At 41.6% G+C, this 16,510-nt stretch overlaps 1 protein-coding gene and 1 pseudogene across 4 annotated transcripts in view; one reads left to right on the forward strand and one right to left on the reverse strand.

The window, feature by feature from the left end:
• Positions 1–16,510, forward strand: part of Dcaf5 (DDB1 and CUL4 associated factor 5) — a 108,598-nt gene that overhangs the window by 3,168 nt on the left and 88,920 nt on the right. The gene's annotated exons all lie outside the window — the stretch shown is intronic.
• On the reverse strand, positions 9,743–10,245 carry LOC122118634 (annotated as a pseudogene).

Genomic DNA, 16,510 nt, shown 5'->3' on the forward strand with positions numbered 1-16,510 from the left:
GTTTTTGTTATTTGTTCCCAGAATATAGAGATTTGGTTAAAAGCTTTTTAAGCTATTCATCATTATGAGAACAGCTTGTGTTAAGAGAAAGTTCCTCCCTTTAGCTTCAGATAAGGAAGATCCTTTTGGAGTTGTAATATACTTTAACTTGTTAAAGCTAATTAATTTTTTTGTGGGAAATCCTTCAATAATCTTTCCAAAACTATCTGAAGTATCATGTTTACATTTTTCCTTTTTCTTTTTGTCAGCCATGGGGTTTGAACTCAAGGCCTGGGTACTGTCCCTGAGTTCTTTTTGCTCAAGTCTAGTGCTCTACTGAGCCCAGCTTAATTTTTTCTTATTAGAGTTCCTCATTAGCAATTACTACCCAAGGGAAGCACATAATATTTTGAGACTGATACATCTGTCCCCATTGTTCATGACAGGATGGTGGGATATCAGAGTCTGGAATAGTAAATAAACATATGAATATATGTATATATATTTGATGCTAACAGTCACACATTTTTTTGTTCTTATGTCTTCTTCGAATTGGTTAAAATCCTCAGAAAAGTGATTAAAATGATAAATTGTTCATAGTTCATTGTTTTCACGTACTGTTTGGCAGGCTTACATTTCCAGCAACGTGTTAACATGTTATTTGAGAGAATTAACTTAGATCTAGGAGAAAAAAAGTATGATTCCTCTGGCCACATAAGATGCTATTAGTTAAGCACATACCACTTTTTTTTTCTTTTTTGCCAGTCCTGGAGCTTGAACTCAGGGCCTGGGCACTGCCACTGAGCTTCTTTTACTCAAGGCTACCACTCTACCACTTGAGCCACAGGCCACTTCTGGTTTTTTTCTGTTTATGTGGTACTGAGGAATTGAACCCATGTATGCTAGGTAAACACTCCACCACTAGGCCACATCACCAGCTCTCCCCTCCCCCCCTTTTTTTTTTTTAACAGCTAGTCTTTCTCAAGGACAAAGGCCTATACATACCAAGAATAAACAGAAAGTCATCACTGATTTCTGGGCATGGTAGCACCATACATTTCAATAGGCTTAGCAATGCTTTTAACTTGTGTCTAATATACCTGTTGTGTCATACAACAGTGCTACCCTTTTCTGGTCAATAACTAAGAATAAAGCACTTACTATATTAAAATTTTTTTTGTGGGGGGGGTCTGGTCGTGGGGCCTGAACTCTGGGCCTGGGCGCTGTCCCTCAGCTCTTCAGCTCAAGGCTAGCACTCTACCACTTGAGCCACAGCGCCACTTCCGGCTTTTTTCTTTTTGCTTATGTGGTGCTGAGGAATCGAACCCAGGGCCTCATGCATGCAAGGCAAGCACTCTACCACTCACCCATCTTCCCAACCCCAAAATATTTTTATGTTTTAAAGTTTCAAGTACCCATTATGCCTCACTTGTTTCAAATGTCAAGGACTAGGAATGTGGCTTAGTGGTAGAGTGCTTGCCTAGCATGCATGATGCCCTGCATTAGATTCCTCAGTACCACATAAACAGAAAAAGCCAGAAGAGGTGTTGGGGCTCAAGTGGTAGAGCATTAGCATTGAGCACAGAGAGGTTTAGTGCCCTGGCCCAGAGTTTAAGCCCTAGGATTGGCAAAACCAAAACCAAAAATCAAATGTCAAGTGGTAGGTAGCTTGCTTGACATTTGAATAGTCTTGGGTTCAAACCCCAGTACCATAAAACAAAGCAAAACAACCAGGACTAGGGAGAAGTCCTCTGTTGGAAGTGAATGATAGAAACTAGTGTGATGCTAGTTAGGTTACCTTTCTAAACCCGTTTCCTAAAGTGTACCATGAGACTACCAGTGCTTACTTTGAAGAGCTGTTGTGAGAGCTATAATAGGCATAGTATAGGATTAGCAGAAGAGTACCAGGTTTCTTAGGAAACAGTTTTTTCTTTCCTTTTTGTGTTCATAACACATCTAATAGTGTCATTCATAGCTAACAGTTGTTCATATAGTATTGGTATTGGACCTTGTGAATTGGGCAGACTGGATAGTTCTGTGACTATCCAGATGTGACTTGAAGAGGCATTGGGTTGTGGAAAATACCCATGATACCAGGCCATATAATTTTAATGGGGGGTTGTTAACAAGTTATATGATGTGAGATAAATCACTTTTTTTGTTGTCAGTCATGGGGCTTGAACTCTGGGATGGGGCACTGTTCCTGAGCTCTTCAGCTCAAGGCTAGTGATCTACCACTTGAGCCACAGTGCCACATCCGGTTTTCTGGTGTTTTATTGGAGATAAGAGTCTCACAGACTTTCCTGCCTGGGCTGGCTTTCAACTGCAATCCTCATATCTCAGCCTCCTGAGTAGCTAGGATTACAAGCATGAACCACCAGCGCCTGACATCACTTTATTCTTTATGCATAACTAGGGATAATGGATTACCCTAACTACTTGAAAGGATGATAGTGGTCAGTGAAATATTAGGTGTGAAAATGCTTTTTATTATAAATTACTTAGTTTAAGTAAACATTACTTTTTTATAAGTTCAGCTTGAACTTGATGATTACAATCTCTTAGAATATACATGAATCTAAGTTTTTTTTTTTTTTTTCCTTTGGTCATGGGGCTGTCAGTCGTGGGGCTTGAACTCTGGCCCTGGGCACTGTCTCTGAGCTCTTTAAACTTAAGGCTAGTGCTTTACCATTTGAGCCACAGTGCCACTTCTGGTTTTCTGGTGGTTCTTTGAAGATAAGAGTCTCACAGGCTTTCCTGCCTGGGCTGGCTTTGAACCATGATCCTCAGATCTCAGCCTCCTGAGTAGCTAGGATTACAGGTGTGAGCCACCAGCACCTGGCTCTAGCCTGTTTTATACTTTACTTTTGTTGAGCTGAGCTGCACCTTCAGCCTTCATTGCTTCTTAGTTTTTTTTTTCTTTTTCCTGGTTGTGGGGCCCTTTGTAGGTTCACTGGTCTTTTGTTGTGAGACTTGAACTCAGGGACTGAACACTGTTTCTGAGCTTTTCTGCTCAAGGCTAGTGTTTTACCACCCTGAGCCACAGTGCCACTTCTGGTTTTCTGGTGGTTAATTGGAGATAAGAATTTCACGGACTTTCCTGCCCAGGCTGGCTTTGAACTGTCAGATCTCAGGCTCCTGAGTAGCTAGGATTACAGGTATGAACCACCTATTTATGGTGGTTTACTGTTTTTCTTTGGGAAAATGAACTTTACCAGAAAGTAGCTTTTTGTGGATCTGACTTGGATTGTAAAGATGCCTTTTTATATCGTGTAAAAGGGTTTATGCAAACACAATCTTAGTAGTAAACAAAAGTAAAGATTTGGCACTTTGGGGATGAGTCATTATAACATTATCTCTCCTTTGAGGTTTTAGACATTGGAATTGATAGAGCTATCAGATTAATAACTGATAACTATGAGGTTTTGAATTATGGTGGGAGTTTATAATTTTTTTGTTTACACTAAATGTTAGAAAAAGTACTTTTAGAAGCTTTACAGTTAGAAGCTATTCTGCTCAGTAACCATGTTGTTTCAAATTGTTAATTAAGTAGGACTTGTGGCTGGAGAGACATTTTTTAGTTACTTGATCATAATATCTTATAAAGGGAGATAACTAGCCTATTTTTATTTCACATATGACCCTGACCTCATTGAGCATTATAGGGATTCATAGTAGAGAGATTTAAGATTGTAAACCTTGGAGTCAGACTGCCTGTGTATCTACAGTGTAGATACTTGATGACCAGGTTACCTTTGGAAAGTCACTTAACCTCTGTATCTATTTGCTATTCATGTCATGAGGACAAAACCTCATCAGGGTAGTGGTGAAGTTTATGAGAAATAAAATGAGGGGCCTAGCCTTTGTCTTACTCTGGTTGCTACTACCACTGTTGCTGTTATTATTTTTTCTGACCTCACTAAAAGCTGTTAGGCCCAGCACAGGTGGCTCTGCACAGGTGGCTTGTGCCTGTAATCTTAACTACTCGGTAGGCTGAGATCTGGTGATCAGGTTTTGGAAGCCAGTCTGGCCAGAAAAGTCCCTGTGAGACTTATCTCCAATAAACAACTCAAAAACTGGAAGAAGCAGAGCACAAAGAAGCTCAGGCTCTGAGTTCAAGCCTCAGAACAGGCAAGCAAATAGAAAAAAAGCTTTTAGGAGACTGACATCAGCATCTAACATACACTGCATATGTCATAGTACATTGTGACAAACTGAGAAAGATCTCCATGAAGTGAACTGTTAAAAATGCTTTGTGGGCCAGTTGCCAGTGGCTCATGCCTGTGATCCTAGCTACTTAGAAGGCTGAGATTTGAAGCTCCAGGTTCAAAGCCAGCTTCAGGAACGTCTATAAGCCTTTTACCTCCAGTTAACCACTAGAGAACTGGAAGTGACACTGTGGCTCAAAGTGGTAAAGTGCTAGCCTTGAGCAAAAGAGCTCAGGGGTAGTGCCCAGGGCCTGAGTACAAGCTCATGACTAACCAAAAAAAAAAAAAAAATTGTTTTATGGATAAGCTTTGTCATTGTATTATCAAAGAGGTTTTTGTGTGTGTATGTGTTATGGGGTTTGAACTCTGGGCTTGGGTGCTGTCCCTGGGCTCTTCAGCTCAAGGCCAGCACTCTACCACTTGAGCCACAGTGCCACTTCCAGTTTTCTGGTAGTTTATTGGAGATAAAATTCTCACAGACTTCCTGCCTGGGCTGGCTTTGAACCACGATCCTCAGATCTCAGCTTCCTGAGTAGCTAGGATTACAGGCATGAGCCACCGGCGCCCCGCTTATAGAATTTTCTTAAAAGGTTTTAATAGCTTAAAAATAAGGTCTTTTCTCTCTCCCTTAAAAAAAAGAAATAGACTTTTATTTTTTGTTGGCCATGAGGCCTGAACTCTGGGCCTGGACGCTGTCCCTCAGCTCTTCAGCTCAAGGCTAGCACTCTACCTCTTGAGTCATAGCACCACTTCCAGCTTTTTCTGCTTATGTGGTGTTGAGGAATTGAACCCAGGGCCTCATGCATGCAAGGCAAGCACTCTACCATTGAGCCACCTTCCTAGCCCAAAAGAAATGCTATGTAACTGTAACCTCTCCATATATCACCTTTATTTTTATTTATTTATTTATTTTGCCAGTCATGAGGCCTGAACTCTGGGTCTGGGCACTGTCCCTCAGCTCTTCAGCTCAAGGCTAGCACTCTACCACTAGAGCCACAGGGCCACTTCCGGCTTTTTCTGTTTATGTGGTGCTGAGGAATCGAACCCAGGGCCTCATGCTTGCAAGGCATGCATTCTACCGCTGAGCTACCTTCCCAGCCCCGTATATCACCTTTATAATAGCAATTAAAAATTTAGAAAAAAACATTATAGCTAATATTTGTCTTTAAGTAAAAGTTAAATAAAATTTGGCTTAAAAAAATAGGCCCATGTGTTTAATCTTGGCCCAGAACTTATCAGAAGAAATATGGCTACTGATGGGAAGACAGCTGCTTTTGAAAAGGTGATTGCCCATCCATTAATGAGGGTTGGGTTTTTATGAGCCCATCCTTCCTTCTCTTTTCTTTTGTCTTCCATCCGCTCTTGTCCTCCCCTTTCTTCTCTCGCTTGCTATGTAGATCATGCTGACCTCTACCTACTAGTAATCCATTTTGTTTTTTATATTTATATCTATTTGTAGTTCAGTAGTTTTTGAGTGGATATTACTTGTAAGACGGGAACTATGAAGACATGGATGATGAATTAAATATAAATTATGCTTTCGAGAAGCTGTCATTTTAGAAGTATTTAACTGTCATAACAGTACATGAGGGCTAGGAAGATGGCTCAATGGTAGAGTGCTTGCTTTGCATGCATGAGGCCCTGGGTTCGATTCCTCAGCACCACATAAGCAGAAAGACCCAGAAGTGGCACGATGGCTCAAGCGCGTGCCTTGAGCTGAAGAGCTCAGGGGCAGTGCCCAGGCCCAGAGTTCAGGCCCCACATCTTGCAAAAACAAAAAACAAAAGAACAGTGGATGACCTTTTTTTTTTTTGTCGGTCATGGGGCTTGAACTCTGGGCCTGGGTGCTTTCCCTGCGCTCTTCAGCTCAAAGCAAGCACTCTACCACTTGAGCCATAGCACCACTTCTGGTTTTCTAGTTGTTTATTGGAGCTAAGAGTCTCATAGAGTTTCCTGCCCAGGCTGGCTTTGAACCGTGATCCACAGATCTCAGCCTCCTAAGTAGCTAGGATTATAGGCGTGAGCCACCGGTGCCCAGCTGCATGACCCTTTTAAAATTTTCTCCTCTGCCTCATGATTCTTTGGTAGATATTTAATTTTTCTCTGGTTTGTAGTGCTTACTATAGCAAAAATTGTTCTTGCCTGTGAAGTTTGGTAGGAAAGAAAGATGGCCCATGGATATGGCCTTGGGACTTTGTTATGAAAACAGAGAGCTGTGCATCAGTGAATTTGTCTATAATCCTAGCTACTTGGGATGTTAAGATGTGAGGATGGCCTTTTGAAGCCAGATTGGACAGGACAGAGTCTGTAAGACTTTATCTCCAGTTAACCAGCAAAATTAGCTGTGACTCAAGTGGTAGTGTGCTTGCCCAAAAGCTGAGAAATTAATTACTCTTAGGGAAGCACTGTGCCTGTATGTCTCTTCATGTAATGTTTATTGAAAAAAAAAAAGGTGAGGGACATCACCCAGGTCCTGAGTTCAAACCCTAGGATTGACACACACACAAAAAGAAAATAGAGATTATGTAATAAGTATAAACTAATATGAGTATTCATACATATATATGTTATGTGACTCATTCTTCAGCCAGCTAATTAATAGCTATTACAGATTGGAAAAAAATTTAAGAATTATACAACCATGTTGTGTCACTTCTGTTTTCTTTTTTTTTTTTGGTGCCATGTTTGCCAGGCAGGCATTCTACCATGTGTGCCATGTTCCCAGCTCTTTTTGCTTTAGTTAATTTTGGAATAGAATCTTTGCATTTTTGCCTGGACTGATCTTAGATGAAAGAATTTAGGGACAGTGCCCAGGTGCTGAGTTCAAGCCCCACAACCAACAAAAAGAAAAAGAAAAAGCCAAGAAACAGCCCAAGTACCAGCATGCATGCGTGTGCATATACACACAAAGTTGTCTTTGAGTTAAGTGTTGTTCTAAGGATTATTCTTGAATTGGTTTTCCTAAGAGTATCTAATGGAAGTCTCAGTCCTAGTTCATACCTTCTTCATTCACCAAATTCATTTATGAGTTCACTTTTTGTTTATTCACTGATTATTATTATTGTTATTACTATTGTGCCAGTTTTAGGGCTTGAACTCAGGTCCTAGGTGCAGTTTCTGAGTTTTTTACTTAAGATGAGCACTCTCCCACTTTAGCCACAGTGCCACTTCCAGTTTTCTGATGGTTAAGTGAAAATTAGAGTGTCATGGACTTTTCTGCCCAGGCTGGCTTTGAACCAAGACCTTCAGATTTCAGCCTCCTGATTAGCTAGGATTACAGGAATGAGCCACCAGTGACCCACCCAGAATCTCTCTTATGCTAATCAGACTGCTTTATCACTGATAAAACCCATAGTTGTATTCACTGATTGTTGATGGATTTGGTTGTAATTTAGATTAGTGAAACCATTGACCAATAACATTTGACCCACATGTGGATACATCTCTCTGAATTCCAAGTTAAGGAATAAGTACATTTAGTACATTTATTTTTATGCATTGAGCAAAGCATATAGTTTGTGTATTTCTATTGTTTATAAACATAACATTCAATCTTTATGTTCTTGCCATATTTCCCAGGCTTGCTCAGTGTGCATGAGACCCTGGGTTTAAGGCCAACTGTGCAGAAATGATCAATACAGGGTCTAATTTGAATGTGGTATCTTACTTCTACAGGAAGCGGAATTGAGAAAGGGAGATCAGGATCAAAGGGTGACCCAGGGCAAAATTGTGAGATGGTATCTGAAAAATAGACTGAAGCAAAAAACGACTTGGGGGCTTGACTAAAGTGGCAGAGCACTTGCCTAGCAATTGTGAGGCCTTGAGCATATGGCACACACACATGCACATATACACCTGAAAACACACACTTTTTCCCCCCTGGTCGTGGGGCTTGGACTCTGGGCCTGGGAGCTGTCCCTCAGCTCTTCAGCTCAAGGCTAGCACTCTACCACTTGAGCCACCACACCACTTGTGGCTTTTTCTGCTTTTGTAGTGCTGAGGAATCAAACCCAGGGCCTCATGAATGCAAGGCAAGTACTCTACTACTGAGCCACCTTCCCAGCTCCGATAATATACTTTTAAACTCATGAGAAAAAATAACTAGCTCAGTGGTAGAACATTTGTCTAGCATGCACAAAGTCATGTTCACAGAAAAATTAGTATGAATAAAATGTTATTTCAATTTTTTTTCTGGGTGCCTGTCTTTAATGTGGTGAAATATCATGGTTAAAGAAATTTAAAGAGGGGGCTGGGAAGGTGGCTCAGTGGTAGAGCGCTTGCCTTGCATGCATGAGGCCCTGGGTTCGATTCCCCAGCACCACATAAGCAAAAAGAAAAAAAGCTGGAAGTGATGCTGTGGCTCAAGTGGTAGAGCACTAGCCTTGAGCTGAAGAGCTGAGGGACAGTGCCCAGGCCCAGAGTTCAGGCCTCACGACTGGACCCCCCTAAAAAAGAAGAAATTTAAAGAGATGTAGAGTTCTAACATTTTCACTTCTGATCTGATACTTTTGTCTTTTGCAGTCACAGAATTTCATTGCTGTAAAGGATTAGATCATGTAATTGAAATCTTTAATTTTGCAAATAAGTATCCCAAATCTAAAAGTCTGAAATTGTAAATGCTGCAAAATCCAAAATGTATGTTCTAACATGATGTTACAGCTAGAAAGTTTAACACCTGACCTCATGTGATAAGTCATAATCAATTCAGTTGTACTAAAATACTATGTTTAATTACCTGTGGGTTAATGTGTATGATGTATTTGAAATAAGTGAATTTTGTGTTTAGACTGGACATTGTATCTATCCGTCTGTCTGTACCTACCTACAGATAGATACCTATATCTGTGTATATTCTTATATAAAAGAACTAGTCATAGCCTGGTGATGTTGGAGATGAAACTCAGGGCCTATATTGTGTGTGTGTGTGTGTGTGTATATGTGTATGTGTTTGTGTGTATTATTGGGGATTGAACTCAGGCCTTATGCTTGATAGGAAAGTGTAAGTAGTCATAGAATACTATATTAAAATTAATTGCTCATAGACTACTACATTAAAATTAATTAATTAATTTGTTTTGTTATTCTGGGGCCTGAACTCAGGGTCTGGGGTCTGGGCATTGTCCCCGAGCCTTTTTGCTCAAGGCTAGCAGGTTCCATGCCTGGGCCCTTCCCAGTCCTGTGTGCACATGTGTTACACCACCCCCGCCACCTTGAGTGCTAGGGAAACCTAACACTGAGCTATATCACCAGCCAGGGTTTCTAACTCTTGACATTATATATCACTATTATATGTTTGTTTGTTAATTTTTAAATTGTTATTATAAAGGTGATATACAGAGGGGTTCCAGTTACATTAAGTAAAGAGTACATTTCTTTTTGGACAATGTCATCCCTTCTTCAGTCTATTGTGTGTGTGTGTGTGTGTGTGTGTGTGTGAGAGAGAGAGAGAGAGAGAGAGAGACAGACAGACAGACAGACAGACAGAGAGAATGTGTGTGTTCTGGGGTCTGAACTCAGAGCCTGGATAATGTCCCTGAGCTTTTTTTTTTTTCACATTTTTTCTGGCTACAAGTTTATTCAACACAAAACAATCTCCATCTTTACTGAGGTGGCTGACCACGTCCACGACCAAAGCCACCTCTAAACTGGAATTCAGTTGCTGACCCAGCCCCAGCCTCGGCTTTCTTGTCAGCACCAGCTTTTGGCCGAGGCCTTCCAGTCTCAGGTCGGCTGCGGCGCAAGGTAGCAGGCACAATCTCAGGGGGCAGGTGGAGGTAATCACGGAGATACTGGATACCCTCGTTGGTCAGGTACCAATAAAAATGCCTCCAGGCAAACTTCCTTCACGTAGCCCCGAGACTTGAGAGACTGCATGGCCTTCATGACATGAAGGTTGGGCACATTCTTGTCTGCCAGTTCTGGGTGCTTGGGCATGTGGACATCCTTCTTGGCCACCATAACCTCTTCCTTAAAAAGGAGTTCATAAATGGCAATCCGGTTTTTCTTGGGCATCAACATCATGGCGGCTTCAGGGTCCGAGGCCGAGGCTGGAAAGGCGTCCCTGAGCTTTTTGTTCACGGCTAATACTCTACCATGTGACCCACAGCCCTACTTTGGCGTTTTTTGGTAGTTAATTGGAGTTAAGAGTCTCATGGACTTTCTTGTCTAGGCTGGCTTTGAACTGCAGTCCTCAGATCTAAGCCGCCTAAGTAGCTAGTACTCTTATAGGCATGAGTCACTGGCACCTGGCTCTGTTGTATGTTTTTTTGTTTGTTTAGTTTTGTTTTTATCAGTCATGTGGCTTGAACTCTGGGCCTGGGTACTGTACCTCACCTCTTCAGCTCAAGGCTCTACCACTTGAGCAACAATGCCACATCCTGTTTCTGGTGGTTTATTAGAGATAGGAGTTTCACGGACTTTCCTGCCTGGGCTGACTTTGAACCACAATCCTTAGATCTCAGCCTCCTGAGTAGCTAGGATTAAAGGTATGAGCCACTGGTGCTCGGCTTATTGTATTTAAAAAAAATTTGTTTATTAGTATCATCACTAATCTCATCAGAAAAATCTTCAGACATTGGGAAATAAGTTCAGTGTGGCAAATGCAAATTTTTTTTTTTTTTTTGTCGGTCGTGGGGCTTGAACTCTGGGCCTGGGCGCTGTCCCTCAGCTCTTCAGCTCACAGCGAGTACTCTACCACTTGAGCCACAGCGCCACTTCCGGTTTTCTGGTGGTTTATTGGAGATAGTAGTCTCACGGTCTTTCTTGCCCGGGCTGGCTTTGAACCGCAATCCTCAGATCTCAGCCTTCTGAGTAGCTAGGATTACAGGCGTGAGCCACCAGCGCCCAGTGCAAATGCAAATTTTTTAAAAATCTAATTTTATTGTCAAGGTTATGTACTGAGGCGTTACAGTTGCATACATAAAGTAACGAGTCTATTTCTTGTCAAATATTGTTACATCCTCCCTTGTTTTTCTCCCACTTTCCCTTCCCTGTATGTAAAATTTTGAAATTTATTTTTACATAGACACTTGAAATTTATTATTAGCTGCAAATATTGTCCATTATTTCCCTTGAAGATGCAGGTTCATTTTAAGTAAAAGTTGAATAGCCAGGAAATATCCAAGTCTAAATGATCAGTTTGGGTATTTTTTTTTATTATGATTAAGTGATTACATAATTTCCCAAATTTCACAGTATTGTGGGATGATGCTCAGTTAAAGTCACAAACACATTCTAACTTTCCTGGAGCAAATTGTCTATCACAGTCTATAACATTTCTGAGTTCTATGAGCTTTGCAGTTTGGGTATTTTTTTAAGAAAAATATTTCATAAAAAATTCAGGTAACCGGTCTGTATAATAACAATAAGAAAATAAACAGTTCAGCTTATAATAACACAAACTTTAGACCTAAATTGTTTCACAAACCATCGTCTTTCAGTGTGTTGTAAATGTGTTTTATGAATTATTTCCTAAATATTAAGATATTTTCTCCAATTGAATTTTTTTTTTTTTTTTTTGCCAGTCCAGAGGCTTGAACTCAGGGCCTGGGCACTGTCCCTGAGCTTCTTTTACTCAAGGCTAGCAATCTACCACTTGAGCCACAGTGCTACTTCCGGCCTTTTCTGTTTATATGGTACTGAGGAATTGAACCCAGGGCATCATGCATGCTAGGCAAGCACTCTACCACTAAGCCACATTCCCAGCCCCTCCAGTTGAAATTTGTTAAAATTACTTTTACTGTTTCACCAAGGACTTTTGCTTATTGGCTTATATAGATATGGGAGAGTCATTTTTATATTTCCATATGTATTTATACTGTATTCCAATCAGTTTCATTTCTCTATCATACTTCCTGCCTCCCCGGAAGCAAATGCCTGTAAGTCTAGCACTTAGGAGGTTAAGATCCGAGGATTGCAGTTAGAAGCCAGCAGACAAGTCCATGAGACTCACTTCTCTAATAAACTATTAAAAAAATAATAAGCTGGAAGTGGCTCTGTGGCTTGAGTGGTAGATAGAGCACTAACCTTGAGCAAAAGAAGCTCGGGGACAGTGCCCTTATTTCAAGTCCCAGGGCTACGCGCAGCGCGCACACACACACACACACACGCGTGCACGCGCAAAAATAGCATCCTTAAACACACACATGCAAAAATAGCATCCTTAAATACACACGCACGCACGCACGCAAAAATAGCATCCTTAACGGGTTTCCTTGTTTTCACAGTCGTAAATAATCTGATAATATTCAAACTTCTTTACCTTCCTTGCCAGCAAATACCTTCCCCACCCATGTACAGAATCTTATTTCCGGGCTGGTAAGGTGGCTCAGTGGTAGAGCACTTGCATGCGTGAGGCCCTGGGTTCGATTCCTCAGCACCACATAAGCAAAAAAAAGCCGGAAGTAGCACTGTGGCTCAAAGTGGTAGAGCGCTAGCCTTGAGCTGAGGGACAGCACCCAGGCCCAGAGTCCAAGCCCCACGACTGGACCCCCCCCCCCCAAAAAAAAAAAATCTTATTTCCCTTACTTCCTATCCCCCTATTATCAGCTTGTGTTGAGTATTATATGCTGTTCTCATATATATTTACAATGTAATTTATCTTTTTCTTTTTCCATACCCCCCCTCCTCCTGAGTAGTCTCTTAGCTTGATTCATGTTCTACGTTTAACCATCTAAATAATTGTTATTTATATTTATGTACATGTTCATGAGTATGAATGTTTTTTAGATCTAGCTTCTACAAGTAAAAACATGATAGATAAATATCTCACATTTTATCCATTTACCACTTCTGAACAATGTTATGATAAACATGAATAGGCAGGTGTTTTCTGATAAATTGATTTAGTCTTCTGATATGTGCCCAGTAGTGGTGTGTCAGGGTCATAAAATCTATTTTTAGGCTTTTGAGTAATCTACATACTGATTTTCACAGAGGCTGTATTAGTTTACATTTCCACCAACAGTATATTGAGAAATCCACTTCAGCATTTTTTTTTCTTCCTAGTCCTGCGGCTTGAACTGTCCCTGAGCTTCTTTTGCTGAAGGCTTACACCCTACCGTTTGAGCCACAGCACCACTTCTGGCTTTTTCTGTATATGTGGTACTGATGAATTGAACCCAGGGCTTCATGCATGCTAGGCAAGCACTCTATCACTAAGCTACATTTCCAGCCTAGCATATGTTGTTTTTTGTTTTCCTTCTTTCGTTTTTTTTTTTTGTTGTTGTTGGTCCTGGGGCCTGAACTCTGGGCCTGGGTGCTGTCCCTTAGCTCTTCAGCTCAAGGCTAGCACTCTACCACTTGAGCCACAGTACCACTTCTGGTTTTCCGGTGGATAATTATAGGTAAAAGTCTCATGGACTTAGCTGCCTTTGAATTTTGAACTTCAGATCTCAATCTCCTGAATAGCACTGTCCCTTTGCTTTTCAGCTCCAGGCTAGCACTCTACTACTTGAGCCCCAGCACCATGTCGGGCCTTTTCTGCTTATGTGGTGCTGAGGAATCGAACCCAGGGCCTCATGCATACAAGGCAAGCAATCTACCACTGAGTCACCTTCCCAGCCTTCTTCATGTTTATATTAGCCATTTGTATTTCTTCATGTGTGAATTTGTTCAGTTCAATTGCCCATTTGTTGATAGGCTTGCCTGTTGCTGTTCTCTTGCTTTTTTTTTTTTTTTGCCAGTCCTGGGGGCTTCTTTTTGCTCAAGGCTAGCACTCTACCATCGAGCCACAGCACCTCTTTTGGCTTTTTCTGTTTATGTGGTACTGAGGAATTGAACCTTGGGCTTTATGCATGCTAGGCAAGCACTCTACCACTAAGCCAATCCTTCCCAGCCCTGTTTTTTTTTGGGGGGGGGGAATCAGTCGTGGGGCTTGAACTCTGGGTCTGGGTGCTATCCCTCAGCTCTTCAGCTCAAGGCTAGTGTTCTACCACTTGATACAGCGCCACTTCGGTTTTCTGTGTAGTTTATTGGAGATAAGAGCCTCATGGACTTTTCCTGCCTGGGTTGGCTTTGAACCGTGATCCCCAGATCTCAGCCTCTTGAATAGCTAGGATTACAGGCATGAACCACTGGCGCCTGGCTCCCAGCCGTGTGTGTGTGTGTGTGTGTGTGTGTGTGTGTGTGTGTGTGTGTGTGTGTGTGTGTGTGTGTGTGTGTGTGTGTGCGCGTGCGCGCTTGCGAATGCACGCGTGCATGTGTGTGTGTGTTTTATCGGTTGTGGGGCTTAAACTCAGCCTGGTTCAACTCAAGGTGAGTGCTCTACCACTTAAGCCACAATGCCACTTCCAGTTTTCTGGTTTATTGGAGTCAGGAGTTTCACGGACTTTCCTGCTGGGACTGGCTTTGAACTGCAATCCTCAGATCTCAGCCTACTGTGTAGCTAGGATTACAGGCATGAGCCACCAGTGCCTGGCCACTTCCGTCTTTTTGAATGGTTAATTGGAGATGAGTCTCACTTGGACTTTTTTGCTTGGCTAGCTTTGAACCTGGATCTAAATAGAGTTGATTTTTTTTTTTTTTTTTGTACAAGGATGAGCGAGAGATTCCAGTTTCAGTCTCCTGCAGGTATACTTTGTTTTCCCAGCACTGTTTGTTGAAAAGTTTGTCTTGCTTCTTTGAACATTAATTGGCTGTAGATGTGTAGTTTCATTTCTGGATTTTTTTGTCAGTCATGGGGCTTTCACTCAGGGCTAAGGTGCTGTCCTGAGTTATTTCACTCACAGTTAGTGCTCTACCACTTTGAGCCACAGTACCACTTCCAGTTTTCTGGTGGTTAATTGGAGCTAAGAGTCTTATGGGATTTTACTGCCTTGGCTGACTTCAACCTGGATCCTTAGATCTCAGCCCCCTGAGTAGCTAGGATTGCAGATGTGAACCACTGGCACCTGGCTATTTCTGAATCTTCTGTGCTTTTCCATTGGTCTTCTAGTCAGTAGCAAGCTGTTTTGTTACAGTGGCTCAATAGTCTGGTATTGTGATACCTCCAGCTCTTCTTCTTACTTAGGATTGCTTTTGCAATTTGAGATTTTTTTTTACTACCATATGAACTTTTGTTTTTTATTTTTTAATTTTTTTTATTGTGAAAATACTGTACAGAGGGGTTACAATTACACAGGCAAGATAATGAGTACATTTCTTATCAAGCATTGTAGCCTCCTCCTTTATCAAGCATTGTAGCCTTCTCCTTTGTTTCCCCTTCCCATCCCTTCCTCTTCCCCCCCCCCCCCCCCCCATATGAACTTTTGTATTGATTTCTTTGGTTTTGTGAGGAATTATTTGGGAGGGTTTTTGTTTGTTTCATTTTTGGTCTGTCATGGGCTTGAACTCTGGGTTTGGGGGCTGTCCATCAGTTCAAGGCTTATGTTCTACCACTAGAGCCACAGTGCCATTTCTGATTTTCTGGTGGTTTATTGGAGATAAGTCTCACGGACTTTCCTGCCCGGGCTGGTTTGGAACCATGATCATCAGATCTCAGCCTCCTGAGTAGCTAGGATTGCAGCCACCAGCACTCAGCAATAATGGGATTTTTAATGAGTATTGCATTGAATTTGTATATTACCTTTGATAGTATGGCCATTTTCACAATATTAATTGTATCGATCCATGAGTATAGGAAGTCTTTTCATTTTCTGATGTCTTTTTCAATTTGTTTCTTTAAGATCTTGTAGCCTGCCTGCCTGCCTGTCTGCTTGCCTGCATGCCTTCCTTTCTGCCTTCCCTCCCTCCTTTCCCTTTTCCTTTTTGTTGGTCGTAGGGCTTGAATTCAGGGCCTGGGCACTATCGCTCAGCTCTTTTTGCTCAAAGCCAGCACTCTACCACATTGAACCACAGTACCACTTCCATTTTTCTGGTGATTAATTGGAGATAAGAGACGGATTTTCCTGCCCGGGCTGGCTTTGAACAGAGATCCTTAAATCTCAACCTTCTGAGTAGCTAGGATTACAGACAGAGGTACGAGCCACCAGCACATGCTCTGTAATTTTTATTATAGAGGTCTTTCACTTGTCAAGGACATTTGTAAGTGAAAGTGAAAAGTGGCTTTTTTTTTTTAGTCAGTCATGGGGCCTGAACTCTGGGCCTGGGCAATGTCCCTCAGCTCTTTCAGCTCAAGGCTAACACTTTACCACTTGAGCCATAGCTCCACTTCCATTTTTTTCTGCTTATGTGGTGCTGAGGAATCGAACCCAGGGCCTCATGCATTCAAGGCAAGCACTCTACCACAATTTTTTTTTTATTAAAAAAAATTTTTTTTAAATGTGCTGGTCTTGGGGCTTGAATTCAAGGATTAGGCACTGTCCCTGAGCTTTTTTGCTCAAGGC

Source organism: Dipodomys spectabilis, unplaced genomic scaffold (genome assembly GCF_019054845.1).
Source record: "Dipodomys spectabilis isolate Male_0828 unplaced genomic scaffold, ASM1905484v1 ptg000157l, whole genome shotgun sequence".
Classification (NCBI taxonomy): Eukaryota; Metazoa; Chordata; class Mammalia; order Rodentia; family Heteromyidae; genus Dipodomys; species Dipodomys spectabilis.